This window comes from Micropterus dolomieu, linkage group LG01 (genome assembly GCF_021292245.1).
Source record: "Micropterus dolomieu isolate WLL.071019.BEF.003 ecotype Adirondacks linkage group LG01, ASM2129224v1, whole genome shotgun sequence".
In the NCBI taxonomy this organism is placed as follows: Eukaryota; Metazoa; Chordata; class Actinopteri; order Centrarchiformes; family Centrarchidae; genus Micropterus; species Micropterus dolomieu.
Window position 1 is genome coordinate 30,566,475 of NC_060150.1, and position 8,387 is coordinate 30,574,861.

The 8,387-nt window shown below is 37.8% G+C and overlaps 1 pseudogene; it reads right to left on the bottom strand.

Annotated features, from left to right (window-relative positions):
* The window catches only part of LOC123980616, a 49,927-nt pseudogene extending 48,907 nt beyond the window's left edge, over positions 1-1,020 (bottom strand).
* Positions 1,021-8,387: the final 7,367 nt, after the last annotated feature.

Here is an 8,387-nt window from a genome sequence, read left to right on the forward strand (position 1 = left end):
GCTGTCTTGACATCTTTTCCTTCATTCACAGGATATCTGGCAGAACAGGTGATGTTGTATCCATCATGTTGGTCTGACAGAGTGATGGTCTCCTGGATTTTAGTTGTAAAGGTTCGATCTGTGTTTTCCTCTGTGTTGCTGTGAGAGTCTTGTTGGAGGTTCCAGGTGAGTTTAGGAGGGGAGTGTGGACAGGGAGTGGAAGCTGAGCAGGTTATAGTGACAGACTGCTTCTCCTTCAGATCAGCTGGGATCTCAATTCTGGGGCTCGGAGGAGAATCTGTGGTTTAGAAACAGACTTACAATCAGCTTTATTGGCCAAGTTATGTAGTTTTTGTTTTTTAGGTCAAAATTGTGCCTGATACTTTATGTATTTTTACACTAACATTTTTTTAACTCTCTTACCTGTAACATTTACTTGAAGAGGATCATTACATGCTGTTGCTTTGGATCCACTGATCGCAAAGTTCTGAATTCTTAAGAAGTATGTGTTTGTAAGATTTGTGAGTGAATTGGAAACCAGAGTGGTGCAGTTTTTTTGACTCAGATTTCCAATAATATTCATTGGATCATTTTTGTCAATAGTTATGTTAGTTGGATATAAATTGTTGTTTTGTTTAATCCACACTCCAAAGATACTCATGCCAGTAAAATCTCCTTGTTTAACACTAAAGTTACATGGGATTTGCAAACAAGATCCACTCAGTGCTTCCATCTTCTGTGGTGTGGTAATGACGATGGCTGGTGGATTAGGACAAACATTCACATCCAAGGCACCTGTAAAACCAGACTCACGATTAACGTAATGTGAAACAAATCTCTATGAATAGTAAGAGAATATTCAGCAGCAGGATGTTGCATGCTGTTCAAGTGCTACTAAAACCTCTGACTGTAAGTGATGTTCAAACTGCAAATGATTCAGGTGTCCAAATAATGAACAAACAGCTCACCTGGAATAAAGAAGAGACTCAGTAACATGTTGGCTGTCACCATATTCACAGACAGGACTGCCATGTAACCCATCGTCTAGATTTGCAAACACATTAATGCAGTTACTTAATAAACAGGTATTTTTGTCAATAGTTATGTTAGTTGGATATAAATTGTTGTTTTGTTTAATCTACATCTCCAAAAACTCCGTCTTACCAGACAAGCCAACACCAGAAAGAGAGCAGCAATGAGATCCTTTGAGTGATTTTTAAATAGGAAATCCTTTAGTTAGTAGTCCTTTAGTTAGTAGAACACCAAATAACAAACTTCCCTCTTTTGTAACTTAAACCAAGTCAACTTCCCCAGTTTCGAGAGTACAGATTAGAGCAGTCCAGTTAGTTTTGATGTGCAGCTGCTTAATATAATCTGACCTGAGTGAGTAGCAGTAAATATAAGATAAATAGAAGAAGTTCTCACATTAACTGCTCATATGTGAGTATTTATAATCACATGACTCACTGTAAAGCTGATGATACACGGGGCAACTTTTTGAGCAATGTTGCTGGGCAATGTTGCGGGTGGAAAGTCTATGTTTTATATATAATACATAGCATCACTAAACATCTACTGTACTGCTCTCCAGGCAGAAAGAAGCAAAAAAGCATTGAAAAAAGTGAATTATATATACACAAAGAAAATTAGATTAAAATATAATTGTGTTTTTAATGTAAAACCTGTGGTTGCTTTTCTGTCATGACAGTAAACTCATGAAAACCCCAAATACTAATAACTAATTATTTCACGCAATCTCCGACTGTTGCAACTTCCTCCTACATCATCTGGAGCACATTTGTTCAGTATATTTGCTCTTCCTAAATATTTTATTTCAAGCTTCTGCTTCTTCTTTGCTGATTATGTGGTTTAAAAAAAAACAGCAAATTAGTATTCAGAAAATAAAAACATCACTGAATATATCTGAACATATGTAAATAGTATCTACTTTAAGAAAAGAAAAGTCATATTGTATCAACAAACAGTGACTGGTACTGGTGATATTTGCTGAATGCTGTGTGCCCTTCTGTTGCATTCATTATTAGCACAGGACGTAACCAAGTAAAATGCAAACACATAAGGAAATCAAAATGCAAAGCAGAACATGCAGCACACTGTGCTGACTGTTCACATGAAGTAGCTGAACTGTCTCTCATGTGAAGAAAAATGAATACAAACCGCACATTACTTCATTTATGCTAATGCTTATTATAGTTCAGTACAGTTTAGCAAGTTTTTTAAAGTTGTGTAGGATTGTAGTTTTGAGTTATTTTATTAAATAATACAGTTTTGTTGAACACATTTGTGTCAATTATTGTAATTGATAAGGATTTATTTTAAAGTGAAGATTACTTTTTACATGTACTGCTATACTTTTTATTGTTTATTTTCAATAAGTTTATTAAGCTTGGCATCAAGTATTTAACAATTAACATCTATAAGAGTTTAACACTGAAAACTCGACTGCTCTGCTTCAGGGGTGTAGTTTTGATTTGTTTTGGTTGACTAGTGACAAACAACCCATCAACTGTCAGATTGTGGGTTAAATGTTGCTCAAATGTGACTGGTGCATGGAAGTAGCCTAAGTTACATCACTTTAGTCCAACTGAGCCTTGCCCACTTCATACCAGTGAGGACCAACACAGAGAAAAAGAAATTGAGATATCTCATGTAACAAAAACTGTTCAGATTTATGTAGAAAATTGTGCTTTCATGTAAAACCTCATCACTCACACTGTAGAAAGAAATTGAGTAAATTTGTTTTCACTAGTGATGGGGATTACAGCTCTTTGAAGAAGCCGGCCTTTTTGGATCCCAAACGGCTCTTCATTTAGTACCAAATCAGTATGCAAGATTTTTTATCTGCAATACAATGACATATTCTGTCATACTGATGAAAAAGTGGGATATTTCCAGAATAACTAGTTGTTTGTGGTGAAAAGAACACCATACGAATGAAATGGATATGGTTAATAAATAATTACACAACTCTATACAGGCAGGTGACATCAACAAAGTCTGTGAGGATCCAGGACTTAGGCTTAAGGGTAGAGATTGGACCTGGGCCACTGATCGTATCTATTGAGAAAGGAAGAGGAGGGAGGCAACATACCCTTACAAAAATTTCCTGTGGTAAAATACCATACAATTTCTGTGGTATTTGTACCTCATGTTCCTACATTCTGTGGTACTTTACAATACATTCTGTGGTACTTTACCATACGTTCTGTGGTACTTTACCATACGTTCTGTGGTACTTTACAATACGTTCTATGGTATTTTACCATACGTTCTGTGGTACTTTACAATACGTTCTATGGTACTTTACAATACATTCTGTGGTACTTTACCATACACTCTGCGGTACTTTACAATACGTTCTATGGTACTTTACAATACATTCTGTGGTACTTTACCATACACTCTGCGGTACTTTACCATACACTCTGCGGTACTTTACAATACGTTCTGTGGTACTTTACAATACGTTCTGTGGTACTTTACAATACATTCTGTGGTACTTTACGATACATTCTGCGGTACTTTACAATACGTTCTGTGGTACTTTACAATACGTTCTGTGGTACTTTACAATACGTTCTGTGGTACTTTACCATACATTCTGTGGTACTTCTGTGGTACTTCACCATACACTGTGTGGTACTTCTGTGGTACTTTACCATACACTCTGTGGTACTTTACCATACACTCTGCGGTACTTTACAATACGTTCTGTGGTACTTTACAATACGTTCTGTGGTACTTTACAATACATTCTGTGGTACTTTACGATACATTCTGCGGTACTTTACAATACGTTCTGTGGTACTTTACAATACGTTCTGTGGTACTTTACAATACGTTCTGTGGTACTTTACCATACATTCTGTGGTACTTCTGTGGTACTTCACCATACACTGTGTGGTACTTCTGTGGTACTTTACCATACACTCTGTGGTACTTTACCATACACTCTGCGGTACTTTACAATACGTTCTGTGGTACTTTACAATACGTTCTGTGGTACTTTACAATACATTCTGTGGTACTTTACGATACATTCTGCGGTACTTTACAATACGTTCTGTGGTACTTTACAATACGTTCTGTGGTACTTTACAATACGTTCTGTGGTACTTTACCATACATTCTGTGGTACTTCTGTGGTACTTCACCATACACTGTGTGGTACTTCTGTGGTACTTTACCATACACTCTGTGGTACTTTACCATACACTCTGCGGTACTTTACAATACGTTCTGTGGTACTTTACAATACGTTCTGTGGTACTTTACAATACATTCTGTGGTACTTTACGATACATTCTGCGGTACTTTACAATACGTTCTGTGGTACTTTACAATACGTTCTGTGGTACTTTACAATACATTCTGTGGTACTTCTGTGGTACTTCACCATACACTGTGTGGTACTTCTGTGGTACTTTACCATACACTCTGTGGTACCTTACCATACATTCTGTGGTACTTCTGTGGTATTTTACCATACACTGTGTGGTACTTCTGTGGTACTTTACCATACACTCTGTGGTACTATACCACATGTTCCTGAAGTAACTTCCTGTGGTACTTGAGGTTTTTATGGTATTTTGGGACATTTACCACAGGACTGTACCTAAGGCTCTGTGGTACTTTACAATACATTCTGTGGTACTTTACAATACGTTCTGTGGTACTTTACAATACATTCTGTGGTACTTTACCATACACTCTGTGGTACTTTTCCATACGGTCTGTGGTACTTTACCATACGTTCTGTGGTACTTTACAATACGTTCTGTGGTACTTTACCATACACTGTGTGGTACTTCTGTGGTACTTAACCATACACTCTGTGGTACCTTACCATACATTCTGTGGTACTTCTGTGGTACTTTACCATACATTCTGTGGTACTTTACCATACACTCTTTGGTACTTTACCATACACTCTTTGGTACTTTACCATACACTCTTTGGTACTTTACCATACACTCTGTGGTACTATACCACATGTTCCTATAGTAACTTCCTGTGGCACTCGAGAGCTTTGTATGGTATTTTGGGACGTTTACCACAGGATTGTACCTCAGGCTCTGTGGTACTTTACCATACATTCTGTGGTACTATACCATGTTTTCTGTGGTACTATACCATATAACCTGTGGTATAGACATGCCCTATAGCACTATCTAATACATTCTGTGGTACTTCTGTGGTACTTTACCATACACTGTGTGGTACTTCTGTGGTACCTTACCATACATTCTGTGGTACTTCTGTGGTACTTTACCATACATTCTGTGGTACTTTACAATAGATTCTGAGGTACTTTACAATTCGTTCTGTGGTACTTTACCATACATTCTGTGGTACTTTACCATACACTCTTTGGTACTTTACCATACACTCTGTGGTACTATACCACATGTTCCTATAGTAACTTTCTGTGGCACTCGAGAGCTTTGTATGGTATTTTGGGACGTTTACCACAGGATTGTACCCCAGGCTCTGTGGTACTTTACCATACATTCTGTGGTACTATACCATGTTTTCTGTGGTACTATACCATAGAACCTGTGGTATAGACATGCCCTATAGCACTATCTAATACATTCTGTGGTAATGCACTTAATATTAACAAAATGCCCATTTTCAGTAATTCTTAAAAATATGAATAAAACTACAATATTACAATTCAAGTTTGTTTTATTAAATAAACAAAATATGTAACAGTGAAACGTGTTTCCGTCAGACTTAAGAAATCTTAAGTCAGGTAAGGCGTACCTTGGTAAGCTCAAACGACTAAAACCAGGAATTTTTCAGATTCAGTAGGCATAGTTTTAGTGGTTTACTATCATTACTTTCTGAACAAATCTCAACATGTAAATAAGTTTATATGGATCATAGATCGACCCAAACAACATTACTAGTGTATATGTAAACCTGGGGAGATCACTCACAACTATTTCACCTTCGACTACAACAGAAACTCTCTCAGGGTTGAAGCAGACTTCACCAGGAGTGTTGTACAGTGACCACAGTGAGGAGTGTCAGCAATATCTGGTTCATCTTCGCACTGCAAAATACAAACAATGCAATTATGAGTGGAGCCTGACCAATTTATCGGCTGATATGAGCTAAGTGCACCTTCAGTAACATTCAACTGCAAATAAAAAAGACAGTCAAATTTATACAAACACAGTGATTAAAACAATGGATGAGAAATAGAAGACAACCATTACCTTAAACATGACAACAAAAAATGGAAAGCCAGTGCAGTAAATTTTAGACCTGAATATTCGACTATTAGTTAATTGGGTAGGTATTTGTTTTTTCAATCTGTCCGCTTTCAACTTTCTTTTTCAGCAGTTATGTTTTATAGCACAAAAAACACAGCCTGCGTTTTGGACTTTTTCACCCGCGATTCCATGTTTACAAATGCAGGTGAACTGCGTGTGGAGGAGGCCCAATCTACAGCTCTCTCTGTCTGTTTCTCTGCAACTGTCGTAGTGCAGAATAAACTGCACAGGGATCAATCACAGACGTTGGTCTCTTGGATAGATAAAAAAGTTAAAAAGTCATGCACAGCAATAGGGCTGTAACAGTTCTGAAACCGAAACACAAAAGTCTATTTTCTCCTGTAAGATTCCCTGTAATTTCCAAATATACTTTGGCAGATGCAAATATACCTGGCCGGCCCGCCCAAGTAAAGTATGTCGAAAACACTGTATTTAAAGTTAATGCAAGCTGTAGGCCTATATTTTGTAAACATTACACGTTGGACCAATTTTATTGTCTTCCAGCTGCGTGTCACGTGACTATTTTGGTCCACTCATGATTGAGGGATCATGGAATTGTGGCTCAAAAATTGAGGTCTGAACTGAACCGTCAATTGGGTTGAATTGGGAAAATAGTTGGCTTTATTCTCCTAGTCATCACAACAATAACAATAAAATTTCACTATTAATAGTAGATTTGTCCCAGTCTGTGTTGACTGAACACTGTGGCTATGGCAAAGTTAATCTTAAACTCACCTGGAGGTCATAAATCCTTAGGATGTCCGCAGTGCCTCTGCTGTCTGTGAGACCTTCTGCCTGTACAGGGTAGCAGTAGAATAGTTCTACATCTGCAAGCATACAAGTATATACATACAAATGTATGTAAATTAATACAGAGTTTTCAACTTGGGTCTTCACAGATATATATGGGAAATACAATACAGTTTTTACCTGGGACATGGACCACTACATTGACATAGTGTTATGATGATGATTTCAGTCAGGTAATAAATAGCTCAAGGACCATAAAGGCGTTATAATAAGGTAATAACAGCCTTTCACACAGTCTACAGTAAAAAAAGTTACACAGTCTTCTTGGCTCTTGATCATTGCCAATAATTCAGGTATCAAAATTTGCAACAGTAGTAAATTGCTTCTTTTCATTTTAAAATGTCATACATTGTGAAATGCTTTTGGCTCCTATAGAAGCAATCCATCCATCCATTGTCAACTGCTTATCCTGTGTACAGGGTCGCGGGGGGCTGGAGCCAATCCCAGCTGACATCGAGGGAAAGGCGGGGTAAATCCTGGACAGGTCGCCAGTCCATCGCAGGGCCACACATAGACGAACAATCACTCACGCTCACACTCACACCTAAGGACAATTTAGGGTCACCAATCAGCCTAGTCCGCATGTCTTTGAACGGTGGGAGGAAGCCGGCGCACCCGGAGAGAACCCACGCAGACACGGGGAGAACATGCAAACTCCATACAGAAAGGCCGGGGCAACTGGGGTTTGAACCCACGACCTTCTTGCTGTGCTGTATAGAAGCAATGTAGTATTTTATCCCCAGTATGTCTGATTAGCAAGCCAGCAGGTGACTGCAGGTGACAGAATTTAACACACAGGCAGGTTTATTTATTCTGTACCACTGTGGGAGGAAGAGACCCTTAACTTGCTTTTAATAATGAAGCCAAAACATTCCTGTATGGTCCTTATAATGCCTTTAACTCAAGTCTTTCAAATATATGCAGTATAAAAAGCATTATGTCCAAATACTCTTAAATAATTAATAGTAAAATATACCGATGCTGAGTATGCAGATTCTTAGATAAAGTAGTGTCACTCAATAATCACTTTGATCCTGCGGGAGCAGATTTAACAAACAATATAATTAATTATTTTCAAATACAATATTTTATAATTTATCTGACTCACCTGTACAATAGCTGCTCTTGCCAGTCAGGTGATTATGGGCATGATGAAATTCCTTCATCAGCCCTCTATAGTCCTTAATGGGCACACAATACAAGAAAACCAACTTTTTATTAGGTTACTAAATAATGGCCATGTAAATACTTCTCACAAACACGAGATATGGGCAGAGTTTAATGTTGTGAGAAATA